General features: G+C 42.7%; 1 protein-coding gene across 3 annotated transcripts in view; it reads right to left on the bottom strand.

Annotated features, from left to right (window-relative positions):
- The window catches only part of FLRT2 (fibronectin leucine rich transmembrane protein 2), a 101,612-nt gene that overhangs the window by 60,042 nt on the left and 25,294 nt on the right, over positions 1–16,276 (bottom strand). The window contains exon 1 of one of the 3 annotated variants that reach the window (XM_048485136.1): positions 2,298–2,335. The exons of the other annotated variants lie outside the window; for them this stretch is intronic. The gene's annotated coding sequence lies outside the window, so the exon portion shown is untranslated. Of the gene's footprint in view, positions 1–2,297; positions 2,336–16,276 lie in introns of those variants that run through there. 3 annotated transcript variants of the gene reach the window in all.

The raw sequence follows: 16,276 nt of genomic DNA, 5'->3' as shown, positions 1-16,276 counted from the left end.
CTCATGGAAACTGACCAGGCGCCAACCCTTCATGGGTTTTGGCATCTTGCAGACTTTCCTCTTCACCCAGACATTTGGCCTTTGACCTCCCTAATGCCCCCCCAGAGGCTGCCCATTGAGGGTGAGGGAGGGTATGTGGGTGGGAATCTTTTGGAAGTGTTTTATGATATTTTTATGATTGATCTTGTTTTTACTGTAGCTTTCAATTTTGCAAGCCACCCTGATACCTCTGTATAGGGCGGAGTATAAGCTCCAAAAACAAATAGACAAATGTTCCAAGTTGACAAAAGATTTGCAGCAAGAATATCCAGTTACCCACTTCTTCCTTCACTGATGCTACATGAGTGTCCTGAGGGTCGTCTTCTGCTTCTGTGGCTCAGATGATTGTGGGTACAATAGCACCACTTTCTACTAAATTCTGAATGGTTTTCCCTCTCTTGCAGAACCTAAACCTGCAAAGCTGATTTAGCTAGAAAAATGTATATAACTAAGAAAAAGGTTATTCTAGACCTACCAAGCTGTAGTGACAGATTTGCCAGTTTCCCACCAAAGGAAGGGGATTCCTGTTGCTGCTCCTATGAACACCAGCAGAAAAACAATTTTTAAAAACTGACCAAAGGTCCCCCCCCCCTCAAGTGTCCCCTGGACTCTCCGGTTTCCAGCTGCTGGCTGGCAACCCCATGTGATAAACAAGTGGTTCCTTATATGAATATTCCTTTAGATATTAGCTACAAGAAGGACAGCTACTATTCTCTGGAATACACCTTCAAAAAACTCGGTTCCAATCAAGAATTTGTAAACTGGTATGTTTTTGTCAGATCTGTAACCTGCATAGATCTGAAATGCTCAAGGAAGCTATCAACGGATATTTTAAAAAGCAAACAAAATGACTCAACTATGAAGGGGTAATAATAATTAAAACCAAACTAAAAACCAAATATTCCTAAAACATCTTCCCCTTCAAAAATAATAATTTTAAAAAATACACCGCCAATGTCACTGAGCAATAATTAACAAAAATGTATTTAAAGATGAATTGTTTTATAAAGCCACCCCACCCAACCCTTAATGTCTTAAATATGTGCTGTATTGGTTTGCCAAGATGTCTTTCCTTCCATAGTACTCCACCCCCCATTACTTCAAGCTTCTGGTATAGTAAGCCCCTATATTGTTCCTGCCATAATAAACAGTTTGGCTTTGAAGGAAATACACTTCACATTTTGTTTGTTCTATATGACTATCAAAACACCTAAAATCAGCAGTGACAGAAAGTCAGTAGAATGGATCAATTTTTTTCCAGCTCTCATTCCCTAACAAAATACCTCTGAAACAAACGAACAAAAAGTCCAATTCAAGAAAGATATCACTGTTAGTTGAAGTGGTCCCTTGAGGAGACAGCCTTTCCCCATCTGGGGCATCAAAACCATGAAGGCTCAGCTCAAGGTCCTCAAAAATCTCTCTCCGTGGCTTTATGGAACATGGAAGAGGGCCTTATATTCAAAGTGGTGGTAAATATAGAACAACCCTTAAAATTAGGGTTGCCCTACTCAACTCCCCAGTGCAGGAGTCACATTTATTTCTCCCACTTCCAAGCTACTTTTACTACAAACATTCTCAAGACAGATCACAACAATTTCCCTATAAAATCAACATAAAATTAACCTCCAAGATTTCCATTATAAATATGAAATTAACATTAATGCCATCTAAAAGAATGGAGTGGAGGAATGACAAAGTTTATGTGATAAACTACTTTGTGAAGAAAAGGTAGCTATAAATTAAAACAAAACAAAAAGGCAAGGTCATAATCATCAATTGGACAATCCCAATCAAAAGACTGCTGGAAAAGAAAATGGAGTTTGGGAATCCTGTCAGGATAGTGCCAACCATCTCCAAGGAGAGCGAATTTTACATATGGAAGTGGTACGAAAGACCGCTCCCATAGTTCCTACTCACCTCAGCTAAGGCTGGTTTCCTCATGAAGGCAGCATATGAATCTCATAGGCCAGGCAGGCTACTATGGGTGGAAGTAGCAATTCAGAGTATTAACGGCTGGCTTCCACCCTCATAGGCCTGCCTCTAAAATGAGTCCTTGCTCAAAGGTCAAAACTGACCTAGAAAAGGCTCTGCCTCTCCCTCTTCCTTTCACTTACAGAAACCAAGGTTTGAAGGCTTGCAACTGCTGTAGTTGCCCAACAACAGCCACTGAGAAAGCATTCATTTATTAAAGCTACAGGTACTGCTATTCTTTCACCTCCAATTTTCAATTTTTTAAAACTTTAAATTACTCTGCATACCTGGAACTCTTTTCAGGTTTGTAGATAAGTCTGGTATCTGTTTGTGATTAGTCCCTGAAAGTAAGTAAACACAGAAGAAGAGTTTGAGTTTACACCCTGCTTTTCTCAACCTAAGGAGTCTCAAAGGGGCTTACAAACTCCCTCCCCTCCCCTCCCCACCCCACCCCACCCCACCCCAGACACTTTTTGAGGTAGGTGGATATCATGAGCCAGCTCCCAGGAGATGAGGAATGAGATACAAAGTCTGAAGACACCATCAATCAGGAGCTAGCTCCTCAAGAGGAAATGCAAGCAACAGAGCCAGCTCAAAACCCTTCCCTGCCAGCCAGGCAGAGCCAGTAACAGAGTCAGATGCCGGGCAGCTGGGAGAGCCATCAGCAGCCCCAAATAAGCCAATTAACAAGCCTGCTGCACAAAACAGGCAAAAACAAATGCAGCAGCTAGGTAATAAAAGGAGAAGTGCCCACATTGCAGTTCATTATGGCAGAAGGTACTGTGAACTAGAAACATCAGCATCCGAGGAAGACTGAGTCTTTGCAGGATTTTGGCCTCAATGGCAAGTAGGTTTTATATAAAAAGATTAAGAGTTTGTAAGAAGATTCAAAGGGGGCTACTAATTCCTTTCCTCTCCAGTGGGGTGATTAAGAGCAGGTGGATTCTAATCTGGAGAACAGAGTTTGATTCCCCACCCATCCACCTGAGTGGCGGAGGCTTATCCGGTGAACCAGATGTGTTTCCGCACTCCTACATTCCTGCTAGGTGACCTTGGGCTATTCACTGTTCTTCGGAACTCTCTCAGCCCCACCTACCTCACAAGGTGTACGTTGTGGGGAGAGGAAGGGAAAGGAGTTTGTAAGCCACCTTGAGTCTTCTTACAGAAGAGAAAGGTGGGGTATAAATCCAAACTCTTCTTCTTCCTCACAACAGATACCTTGTGAGGTAGGTGGGGCTGAGAGAGTTCCAAAGAACTGTCACTAGCCCAAAGTCACCTAAAAGGACTTTAGGAGTGGGGAATCAAACCTGGTTCTGCAGATTACAATCCACCTGCTCTTAATCACTACACTACTCTGGCTGTCTTGTCTCGGCCTTGGCTCTGTTCTGGGTGCAACAGATGTGTTTCATTGGGAAGCTCCATGCATCTGGTTTGCTGTTTGGCTTCTCTGAACTTCTGTTCCTAGCCTGCCTGGACTTGACAGCTTGACCACACCTGTGCCTGCTGCACACCCTGACCTTGGACTGCCTGACACACCTGTGCCTGCTGCCTGCCTTGACCTTGGACTGCCTGACTGTGCCATAGACGATGCCTGCCAGCAGCAGTGAGGCTGAGATAGTTCAGAGAGAACTGTGACTATTCCAAGGTCACCCAGCAATGCTTCATGTGCAGGAGTGGGAAAACAAACCCAGTTCACCAGATAAGAGTCCATCATTCATGTGGAGGAGTGGAGAATCAAACCCAGATCTGCAGATTACAGTCTGCCTGCTCTTAAACACTACACAGAACTGGCGACGTTGAGAATTAGATATACTGATTTGGGCATATCTCTCCACAAGGACTCTTGTGGCAACACTTTGAACATATTGTAGTAATCTAATCTGCTTGTTACCGAGATGCGTATGACAGGAGCCCCTATATCAGCATTCTCCAAAAACGGCCATAGCTAGTGAATAAGGTTGTCAACCAACAGGTGGGGCCTGGAAATCTCCCAAAATTGCCACTGGTCTTCAGATTACAGACATAAATTCCCTGAAGAAAATGGCTGCTTTGGAGGATGTATGGAATGGCATTATACCCTGGTGAGGTCCTTCCCGTTCCTCAACCCTGCCCCTCTCCAGGCTTCACCCCCAAATCTTCAGGAATTTCCACAGTCCAGCATGGGCATCCCAGAATCAGTCTAACATGGTCAAAAAACAAAACACTATAGCCAACTTTCAGTATATGTAGCTAGTGACCAGGTTGGATCATGGAGTCTGTCAGCTGATGGGCCTTGTTCTCCTCCTCCCAGCAGTCCTCTTTGACCTTTCTGCACTGATCAAACAGCTACGATGACCAAGGACAAAGAAGGAAAGTTCAACCCCTTTGCCATTCCAGTATAGCAACCCACTCCTGCCACTATTTGTCTACTGCATATAAAGATCAAGCAAAGCCAATGCAATACTAATTTCTCTTGACCCATCCCAACCAGATAGTCCAAAAAGATACCATGGTCAATGGTTCTGAAGTCCACCAAAGGATCCCAGGAACTGTTCCTGCTGGTAGCATAGGATGGGACTGGCAATACTGGGTATTTTAAGGGTGGAAAGGCACCAGCTAGATAGTAGGGATTTTTTTTTACAGGAAGAATGGAATTGGCTGCCTAGAGAGGTAGAGATCTCCTCCTCTTTGGGAGTCTTCAAGCAGTGGCTGGACAAACATTTGTCAGGGATGCTCTAGGCCAGTGGTTCTCAACCTGTGGGTTGCGACCCCTTTGAGGGTTGAACAACCCTTTCATAGGGGTCGCCTAAGACTCTCTGCATCAGTGTTCTCCATCTGTAAAATGGATAAATGTTAGGGTTGGGGGTCACCACAACATGAGGAACTGTATTAAAGGGTCGCGGCATTAGGAAGGTTGAGAACCACTGCTCTCGGCTGATGCTGCATTGAGCAGGGGATTGGACTACATGGTCTGTATGGCTCCTTCCAATGCTATGATTGTATGAGTCTCAGCAGCAATATACACTGACAAGCATAAGATAGAATCCAAGTAGGAAATGATGTTGATGTTTTATCAGTGATTCCCTCCCCCTTTCCCAGAAGGCTCTATGATTGAATCAACAGGCCTAAAAAAAAGTTTATATTAAAATTCCTGGGTATAGTCCTGATTCAAACAGCAGGGAGCTAATTTGAATCACATTCTATAAACATCTTTAGCCAAGGCAACTGTGTGTAATACAAAGCAGCAGCTCAAATAAAGGAGCTTTAATCAGTGTAAACCTGGTTAAGCAGACATTGAAAAAAGGCTCTACGGTATTAAACCAAACGGAAAGGATTAGTGCTAAAAATAACAGAGTAAGTTAATGTACAGTTGAAAACCATGCAGCAGCTATGCACCAAGTTTGAACTCTACAGCATTTATCAAAGTAACAAACTTTAAGCAGGGAACAACTATTTACGAGAGTATTCTTATAAACGAAATGAGGATGTAGTTTTAATTGTCTGTGAAAAAAACCTTAGGCAGTTTTCTTCCCTCCTTGCCTCTATCCTCCCCCACACACATACTGCCTTGTTCATTAGATTTAATGTAATGTGTTTATTTCATTGTTCTCTAATTGCATGATCTGGTTTATTGGACGTAATATATCATTTTTGTTCCATTGTTCTCCTGTGATTCTGTTTCATTTAATTGTTTACTGTATCTGTTACACTGTTCTATAAATTTGCAATTTGCCTGGAGTCTCCATGATTGGTAATCAGGCTTAGAATTAGGATTTCAATAAATATTCGCTACTGAGTTAATATTGGAAGTGTCGATTCATCTGTGGGGCACGTCAAAAGCCCTGTTGGTTCACCAGGATGGATGAAATGCACTACAGTACATGAGGACGTGGTCTCGTCAACACCACACCTGACTACTGCATGGTTTCCTACACCCAAATGGTAAGGTAGCTTTGTGAAGCTCAATAAGTGTAAAACTATAAAATGGGAAGTCTGGAATAGAACAAACAGGTTTCAAACCAGAGTTTGGGATTTCCACAGTGGTTTAGATCATATGACAGCAGCTGATTTTCTTCAGCTGTTGCAGAGGCTTTCCTTCTCCACTGCTGTGCTCCCTTCCTCTACCACTATAATTTCCCAGATCGATGCCTTCCCAGAAGTCCTTATTCACATGGAAATGCAAGCACCAGACAAAGCCCTGGACAGAGATGAGCACAAGGGAAGGAGAGGAGAGAGGAAGAGGAGGGGGAGGGGAGAAATGACATAGGATCCAAGAGATCCTGATGAAGGGAGCTTTGACTCTCAAAAGCTTATACCCTGAAAATCTTCTGGCTCTCTAAGGTGCCACTGGACTCATATCTAGGATCTAAGCCCATTTTTGTAGGTTTGTTTTGGCAGCTGATAGACTTACTCTCAGAGTTACATTTTTGAGAGGATATCAAGGGTCCATTGAACCACAGAACACACATTTTGGAATGGCCAAGTGCTAATGAGAAAAGCTACCCCGTTACTAAAGACTGCAATGGATTATTGTCCACAGAAGAATAAAGCAATGGCTATTAAGTGACTAGAAGTGTAAATAATCATGTTTAATCAAAAGTAAGTCCAAATATATCCAGTATACATTTCTCATCTCCAGGAGCAGCAGTGGCGTAGGAGGTTAAGAGTTCGTGTATCTAATCTGGAGGAACCGGGTTTGATTCCCAGCTCTGCCGCCTGAGCTGTGGAGGCTTATCTGGGGAAGGGCAAGGAGATTGTAAGCCCCTTTGAGTCTCCTGCAGGAGAGAAAGGGGGGATATAAATCCAAACTCTTCTTCTTCTTCTTCTTCTTATCATGGGGCTAGATCAGGGGTAGGGAACCTGCGGCTCGAGAGCCGCATGCGGCTCTTCTGCCCTTGCACTGTGGCTCCACAAGCCGAGCCGCCGGCCCCATCCTTGCCCGCCCTGCAGGCAGCAGGGCGGGCGCACCAACTGCCCACAGTTGGCTGGGCCGCGCCGTGGGCTTCCCCTCTCGCCCGCCCCATTGGAGCAGGGCGGGCACTTTCCCAGTGGCCGGTGAGGCCAAGCCGCCGGCTTCACCCTTGCATCTATGCGCTTCTCAGAATGAGCGGAGTAAATGGTAAAAAACCCTATATATATAGTGTTATCTTTATTTTAAATGTCAAAAATTATTTGCGGCTCCAAGTGTTTTCTTTTCCCGTGGAAAACGGGTCCAAATGGCTCTTTGAGTGTTAAAGGTTCCCTACCCCTGGGCTAGATTCTCTGCCCTTCCCAGTCTCTTCCGCCTGACTGTCACAGTGTTTAAGTAAGGCTTCTGGCCATTAGCAGGCACAGCTTCCTCCTCCCCACACCCCAAAAAAGTACCTCAAAGCTGGATACAGTGCCTGCTCTGAAAATCAGAGAGACTTCCAAAAGCCACTATGATGGTGCACTGATTGATGGAAAGTAGCACACTTCTTGGAATGTTGATTGGAATTCTTTTACTTGGTATAAAGATCAGCTCTTTATGATTCTGGTTGGACAAAGTCCCTATCAGATATATTAGTCATTATCTCCCTTTTGCTGACTGTTTTGAGTTCTGCTTAAACAGAGAGCAAGGGTCAACAAGATCAGAGATTCATAGCTATTCCTCCTATGTCATATTGATGGGTAAATTCTCAGAAAATACTATCTAGGCATAGATGAGAAATCACAAGGATTATCCACAACTCTCAAAATTAACATGAGAAGATACACTTAGGCTATGGATAATGCCTGTCCTCTTCCCATGAGATTACTCTCTTTTAAACGATGCCACAACAATCTAACATTCAAGGGGTTTTTTTACAGTAATGTTGCAGATTTTTTTAAAAAAGGTATGTAGGTGCTCACCCCATATTACTGCAACGTTTACTTAAGTCAGCAGGACAGTTAACATGTTGCAGGGCTATAATCCTTTAAATTATATTTAATTGTTTGTTGACATAATAAAAGCAGTGCAACAAATAAGAGTAAAAACCACACAGAAAGAGAGAGAGAGAGAGAAAATGGGGAATGGAAAGCCAAACTGCATTTCAAGCTTTTTTTTTTCTTTTTGCACCAAAGAGCATGAAGATAATGCGCACGACTGGCATACATGACCTAGAACTAGCTTTGACAACTTCTATTTGCTTTGTAAAGGATTCAGTCTAATATACAATGCTAACATATTCTGTCCTACATTCCAGCAAATTGTAAAACAAACAAGATATGCCGTGAAGTCTGTGCAGTTCTGTACAATCACCAGAAACCGAAATTACCAGGAAATATAAATCTTCTTTGAGACAACAGCAAAAAAAAAAAAAAAAAACACCTTCTTTACACCAGCCTTTCAGTTTTTCTTTTCTCCTTCTCTTGGCCTTAATGATCTGTACCAGATTTTTCAAACAGAACAGTTTTACAGGGGAACGGCTGTGGCTCAGGGATAACACACCAAGGTCCAATTTCTGGCATCTCCAGTTAAAGGAATCGCTAGTAGCAAGGACGTAGGTAAGTGGGGGTTCTTGGGTTCAACCCCACCCCATTCATGTCCGAAGCTCCACCCACCCGTTTGTGGGTTTTTGGCCTGCAGGGGGCGCTTTGTTTATGATAGCAGCACCAAACTTTCAGGGATTGTTTGGGGGACTCTCCTGATGATACTACCCAGGTTTGGTGAATTTTGGTTCAGGGGGTCCAAAGTTATGGGCTCTCAAAGGGAGTGCCCCCATCCTCCATTGTTTCCAATGGGAGCTAACAGAAGATGGGGGCTACACTTTTGAGGGTCCATAACTTTAGATACCCTGAACCAAACTTCACCAAACCTGGCAGGTATCATCAGGAGAGGATCTTACTGATATTATTTAACTGGGGACCCCCAGTTATTTACCTGGGGACCCCAAATTCTCCCTTTAAGGTGGATTTAAAAGGAGAATTTGGGCTCTCTAGTTTAAACACCATTGAAAGTGATGCTGTTTGGGGGTGGATTCCAGCATCACAGCAGCTGCCCGGGGGGGATGGGGGGATGGGAGGCAAAACTCAGATTTTGCACCGGCTCCATTTTCCCTCTATGACTCTGCCCTGAGGGGAGGGCAGAAGGAACTGCCAGCTGCCGGCAGGGAGCCCAGCTGGTGGGGGGCAGGGGAGGGAAGGGCGGGGGAGTCTGCCATCTCCGACCTTGGAGAGCTGCTTTTATAAGCACTAGGCTGGGGGCGGGGCTTGGGGAGGCATGGCCATGCCTTAGGGGCGGGTGGGGCTGTGGCCCCCCCGAACCCCCCCCCATAAAAAATCTATACCTACATCCCTGGCTAGTAGGAAAGACCCTGCCCTGCCCCAAACTTTGGAGAACTGCTGCCAGTCAAATATTGAGCGACAAATGATTTCACTTGGTGCAAACTAACTTGAAATCCCAGGAGATATCCATCCATTACCTGGAGGCTGGCAACTTGGTCTAAATGTAATCCGAAGCCTCCATTTTGATGATGGAAAGGGAGGATTCTGATGGTCCGTTTTGGTGCTCTTAACTTTTCTTCCTGTCAATTACTCTCCAGTTAGAAGAGACATTGTGTTGCATAGCACTGTGGCATCAGCATACCTGTCACTCCTTCCCAAATCCTCGGGCGGGGGCGGGGGGAAGGGGGAGGGGGTGTTGGTTACAGCAGGCAACCCATGCTATCCACATTACAAGGTATTTTGGGAAAAGTTGTAAATGGATGGAAATCAATGGCAGGGAAGAGTAGAGATGGTAGAAGGCTGGCAGAATATTCCTGACTTTCCCAGTCTTTCCAAGCTTTCTGAAAATTATCCAAAAAAGGCTCCCTCCCCCCTAAAAAATTAGCTTTAACCAAAAATATATATCTTTATTCTAATCCGCTGGAATGATATGTTTCTCAGTCATTTCCTTCAGGGAATTAAAAACCAAGCAGCACATTTATGCCCTTCCCCTCTCAACTGTGACAACTGTACAATTCCAATTATTCTATTACTTTAATTATTCACCTGATTTTAACCATAACTCTGTCACTCCTGGCATAATTCAAGACGTGCCCTGAAAAAAGTATCGGATCTGAAGGCAGCAACTTTGAACACTTTGTTTTATTGGCAATTTATTATAAAGGTGAAGGCACACATTAATGAATCTTTTAAGCTTTTTCGCCATCTGCAAAATAGCACTCTCCAGACAAATGTGTAGTCTTTAATCCCTAGGCTTGGCTTGCAGGAGGGCTTGATTACAGTTCTGAATGGAATTAGTCACATGAGAGGAGGCAACATTCATACCTCATGCATTTTTGATCATGTGGAATTGCTACCATGGATCTCTCAAAGGGTACATCATGTTGAATGCAGAGATGGTGTGAGACATTTTGATGCCTGAGGTGGATAATCAAAATGGATCCCACAGCGGTTAAAAATAAACCAAATTCTTAGCATTTCACTCCCTAACTCTGAATCTGAACTATCTCACGGAGGCATCTCAGACAGTCTAAAGATCAGTCCAACCTTACAAGATATGGACCAACTGAAGCTCCATTGCATGTTTATCGTCTTCATTTACCTTTTTTTTTCAAAATGTTCACTTTCCAAGTTACACTTTCAGTCATGGGAATGGCCCTCACAAATGACAGGCATAAATAACACAATGTGGTAAAATAAAATACGAGTCCGGTGCCACCTTTGGCCTCTTGCTTCCACTTCTTAAATGATACACATTGCACGGTGTGTGTGGGCATTTGTAATATTTGTATTTTAATGTGTTCTGATATATAATGACTATATGCCTGATATTATAATGACTGCTTGTGCATGCTAATTATCTCTCTCAATAAAATAATACTTGATTTCACTCCAAAACTCTCAGAACATCTTCCAAAACCTGCAGAAAGAGCTTTGACACTGTGGGCAGTGATCATTATCTAAGCTGTTTGTGTGTGTCATCATCTTTATTGGACACATTGCCATAAACCAGGTGTAAAACCTAAACCAGAAGCTTTTTTAAAAAGTTAAGAGTGAAAGTAGGGTTGCCAGCCAATGGCTGGCACTTGGTGAGAAATGGGGGATAGAAAAAATAGGGGCTCCATCATTATGGATGATGCGATATCACTTCTGGGGAAAACTAGAAATGACATAACATCTTTCTAGGAATCACTGGACACTACAGTAAAACCATAGGTTTCCAGCAATTCCTATATTGATGTATCATTACTTCCAGGTTTTTCTCAGGACTGACATATTTCATGAAAACAGCAATTTAAAAAGGAACAGCAGTGGGAAAGCTAGGTTGCTGGTGGGACATCTGCCACAACGAGAGTACAAGGCAGAAGAAGGGTTTTATTCCTTATGCTTAGACTATTCCACTGTGAATTTGTGCTGTATTCACATACTTGTTTCCCTGACCAAACATTATAACAGATATAATCTCTCTCTCTCTCTCCAGCCATGCTGTATATGACAAGATGATTATCACAGTGAATGTCCAAATGGGACTCTCACTGAGGGGAAACAATGTGATTAGGAATCCCATTGCTACATTTAGGAATATGGGAATTACAATAATCAGATAAATTAACAGTTCATGCAGTCAGCAGGGTTGCCATCTGGTTGGGAGCAGGGGATTCCCCACTCCAAGCACCCTCCTCCAGTTCAGCAAGCCAGTGGGGCAACTTAATAGCTGTATAGGAAGGCCAGTGCTGACATACTGATGTCACTCCTGGAAGTGATGTCACCATGTTTCTGATGATTACAGGAACACTCTGTTAGTTGGGCAACACTCTATGGTAAAAACAGCTTCTACTATAGAGTTTTTGCCCAAATACCAGAGTGCTCTGCAGTCAACAGAAACATAATGTCACTTCCTGAAGTCATGTCGACATGTCAACTCCAGAAGTCATGTCAACAAGTCTCATTCCATTTACAGTTAATAAGTCCCTTCAAACACACACAGGCCTTACTGGTCTCCGGGGGATACCTGGCAACTCTAACAGACAATACTATTTTGTTTTCTAGCAGGTGCCATAAGGAATTTTACACCTCTGAGCCTGACAATGATAACTATTCTCACTTGCTGTATCATGGTATCTTATAGCCACACTTACTGTGAATATGAAGGCTTCTGTTACAATTGTCAATTGCCCTTGCTAATCAGTCCTTGATATATTTACCTGATCCATTTAGAACTGATTTTTTTTTAAAGTGATGCTAGTGTGAACCACAACATCCAGTGGTTATGGGCTTCATGCAAAAATGTTAATTATACCTTGTGAGATAAAGCATTGTTGTTATTACTATTACTATTATTTAATTATGCACCTGGAAATAATAGGCACTATGCAAGAGAAATAAAACCAGGAAATGTTTGACCCACAGGCTTACAATCTAAATTAACACAAAACATGGGAGAGTAGAGGAGGGTACCAATTAAATAAGACCTAGAAAAACAGATGGATCACTTACTTTTGGTTTTACCGGTATTATAAACTGATGGCTTACTAACACAAGCAGGTGAATTCAAATTGGTGTATATTCAGTGTGAGTTAATCATCTCCAACCCCCCACCACCACCACCGCCCCGTGCATTCTCCTTGCGCCACCCATAATTATCCCCATCAGGTACTTAAACTATAATTCAAACAAATTCAGTGTTCGGGTCAACCAATAAAAAACTTGTGCTCTATGGAAAATACAGTTCAGTCTACCAAAAATTATCATTCATAAAGGTTAACTGGAACAATTGACTCAGATCCTAAGCCTTGTGCTGAGCCATTTGATCTTGCCAAAGCAGTCCTCTGCTGTGGGCAATGTTCCTTGGGCATTTTTGGCTCAGTCCCAAATACTGGTCTTGTGTGAGTGGAAGCACCTGGCACGCGAGGAACACACTCTGTGGTTAAGGTGTGCCCAGCAGAAACAAGCAGAAACAAAGTCTAAATCCCAAAGTTTCATGTCAGTGTTGTCAACCTCCAGGTAGGACCTGGAAACCTCCCAGAATTATAACTGATATCCAGATGAAGAAGAGGAGGAGTTTGGATTTATACCCCCACCTTTCTCTCCTGTAAGGAAACTCAAGGCACCTTACAGACTCCTTTCTCTTCTCTCCCCACAACAGATATTTTGTGAGGTAGGTGAGCTTTTGCTTTGTTTCCTCAAAAGAGAGTGATTTATGTTTAAGTTTGGGTTTCTAACTCTGAGGATTGTATGAGGCTACTGAGTATACATACCAAGTCTGTTAGGACCCTGTGTGTGTATAATCCATTAATAAGCAACATCTTAAGTAATTGTACCATCTTTATAACATCTAAGTGAACAGAGAAGCTGAACAAATGTATTTAGCCTGTGCCTGAAAACAAAAACTAACACTTTGCCAAAGCTCTTTTCCATAAATATATATTTCTTCTGCCTCATCCATTCCTTCCTTCTAAGATATTCATCTCCTATTTCCATCTGCTCTGTTAATAAACGTTTTATTCTGTTTATGTTTAATCTCTGCCTCAATATTATTATTTTGTGTGCCTTGTTAAGGGATTTGGCAAAAGAAGTTAACACACAGACATCCTTCACCTACTGGGATAGTCACAGTGCAGAGAGAAAGTGCTTTTGTTTCACCTCACACTATTTCTTAAGCACCTCAGTCCCTAAACAGAAAAAGGCAGGAAAAATCTGACGAGCTAGGTCAGAGAGTGGTTTCCCTGCCTAAAGAAGTTACGAAGGTGGGGGGTGGGAGGTGGGTTCCATCACAACAGCACATAGTAGTGCCACCTTCTTTTCCAAACTTTGTTCTCTGAAACACATTCAAGCTTATCCGAGATCAATGTAGATTATTGACAAATGCAGAGTCATCATGCAAAAACTATTTTCTTAGCATCCAAATATTAGAGATCCTTCTGGCCAAATGGAATGCATGACAGATTTTAGTAGTTACTAAAGCAGTATTATGGCTCACAGAAAGAGCTATTAGCCATCATAACAAATTGGAACTTCAGTATTCAGAAGAAGTACTGATAGATTATCAGTAATTTTCCCCACATGAGGCAAATAACAGCTGATAGGGCTGTTTGGCTCATGGAAACAACTTGGGGGGGGGGGAAGTACCCTCTCTATCACCACTTTGTCTTGCCCCTCATGATTTTGGAAGCTGTAGCTACACACATAAAAACCAAACCAGATGAGGAGTTAGATATTCTCATGTTTACAACTGTCCACGGTTTTTTCCTTCCTAGCCCAGGGACCTGATTCAGAATGGTACCATGGCACAAAGAAAGATAATTTAAACCTCTCTTCTGTTTTCTTTACTCAGAACTACCTCACCGTGTTACAATTTGTTGCATTAGCCTAATACCACAATCCAAAACTGAATTAGGGTTCCAATAACTGATTTAATGGGAGGGCGGGGAAGCGACTGGGTGCTCCACGTATGGAGCTCTTGTTTGGTTTATCCCTAAATACTAAGAGGTTATTTCCTCTATGGTCCATTTTGATGGTTAAGATTTTCTAAGCCTATGTTGCTTTATATCATGTTGAAATTGTAGAACTCGTCTTCACTGAGAGCTTCCCTCACTCCCCACCTGAATGTCTGTCAGAAGTTGTTCAAATTTGAGCTTCCTTAGGTGCCAGTTTAGAGCAGAGTGGAATGGAGGTTTCGAAATTGTATGTTTCTCATCAGAAGCTTATCTTCTCTCCTCTCTCTCTCAATCACACACACACGTCTTTGAAGGGAAATGGATAATTCATCATCTATTTTCATACTTATATCCCACTTTTACAAAAGAAAGCTATGCACGTACATGACAAACAGCACCCAGTTTCAAGTACAAAAGATGATGTCAATTGATTGCTATGCTTTCACACCGCAGGTTTTTTTTTAAAAAAGAAACTATTGACTCAGAACGTGATGACGGATCTTGAATTTGAAGCTGTTTTTAAGGAGGCCCGGCGCATCTGATATTGCCTGGATCACTAAAGAAGATGAAAAGTGTTTCTGATTTAAAGGGAGATCAGGTGGCCAAAATCCTGGCGGTGAACAATTCAGGAAATTGTCTTAAGTCTTCCTCTAATCCTATGATCTTCCTCCACACTGAAAGCTATGGGTTAGGGAGGAAAGAGAGCTGGCGCTGTAATTAATGCTTCAAACAAAAAAACAAAAAGGAAATGAAGAATTGTCTGATGAGGCAAAGAGAAGCACCTGCTTTGAAAACACATTTCAATTCCTCCCATGTCTTCAGAAGAAAAATGCATTTGACAGCCTATATTTTAACCACTGTTTCATTTAATAATGCATAGCGACATTTATCTGGAGAGATCGGCCTGTGCCTTGCTTCTCATTGTACATTCGCCAGGCCGCTGTCCGGTCTTATGGCTTTTTATTGCGTACCACTGTCCTTTTGCAGGCAGTGACAGCAACGCCACTTCAAATTAATGATACGGCTGACAATTTTCATAATAAATATTTGGGTCAAAGAAAGATTCCTCCCAGGGATGGCGGAATGCACACATCTACAATGTTATCTTGTGACCTCTATGGTCTCACCCGTTGTCAAAATCAAGACTCAAAGTTAACTTCTAGCACAACGACAGCTTCATTTTTTTACTTCAGCAATGCTGGCACAGCACTTTCTGATAATCATACTTAGAGGGCCTCGGCAAAGCTATGAAGGCAGTACTGACATAACAAAAATAAGGATGTCATGAATTTCACACTGAACTTATCTCATTCAACTGCGGTGATCAGATGTGAGCTGAGCTCTACGTCTGTTTGCCTCAGAACTGAATAACTCACGTGGGTTCTTTTTCAAAACTCTGCATGCACAAAAATGCGGCCAATCCAAACAGACTGATAGCCATTCATGTCGCTAAGGTCTACTCAGAGGAACACAAGGATTCCTGTTTTAAGCACATTTATTTATGACTTATTCATCTGATTTGTGACTGATTTAACTGTCTATTTAAACTACTGCCTGCTGAGCAGAGCAGCGGTACGGCAAAGAGGAAGGAACTAGAACTCAATCAGACTGTAGGAGAACAAAAAGCCAATTGTGCCGTACTGCACTGTTAAACAGGAATTCAGTCATGGACTGGTCGATGGACAGTCCATCCAAAAAACAGGCTTCCTGTTCATTGCCGGAATACAGGACAGAAGACAAACTGGTGGGTCTTCAAGGAAAAGCACAGAATCTCAGCTCGTTCTTGCCCACATCCCTGCCAATGAATGTCACAGAGATAGCAGCCATGAGGAGAGAGGGACCAGCAATAAGTCCAAGTATGACTTTCGAAGAGTTTCGGAGGCTCAGCAGCTTCTCCATTCCTT

Source organism: Sphaerodactylus townsendi, linkage group LG02, assembly GCF_021028975.2.
Source record: "Sphaerodactylus townsendi isolate TG3544 linkage group LG02, MPM_Stown_v2.3, whole genome shotgun sequence".
Taxonomy (NCBI): Eukaryota; Metazoa; Chordata; class Lepidosauria; order Squamata; family Sphaerodactylidae; genus Sphaerodactylus; species Sphaerodactylus townsendi.
Note: the sequence above shows the minus strand (reverse complement) of the source record. Positions and strands in the feature narration are given on the sequence as shown.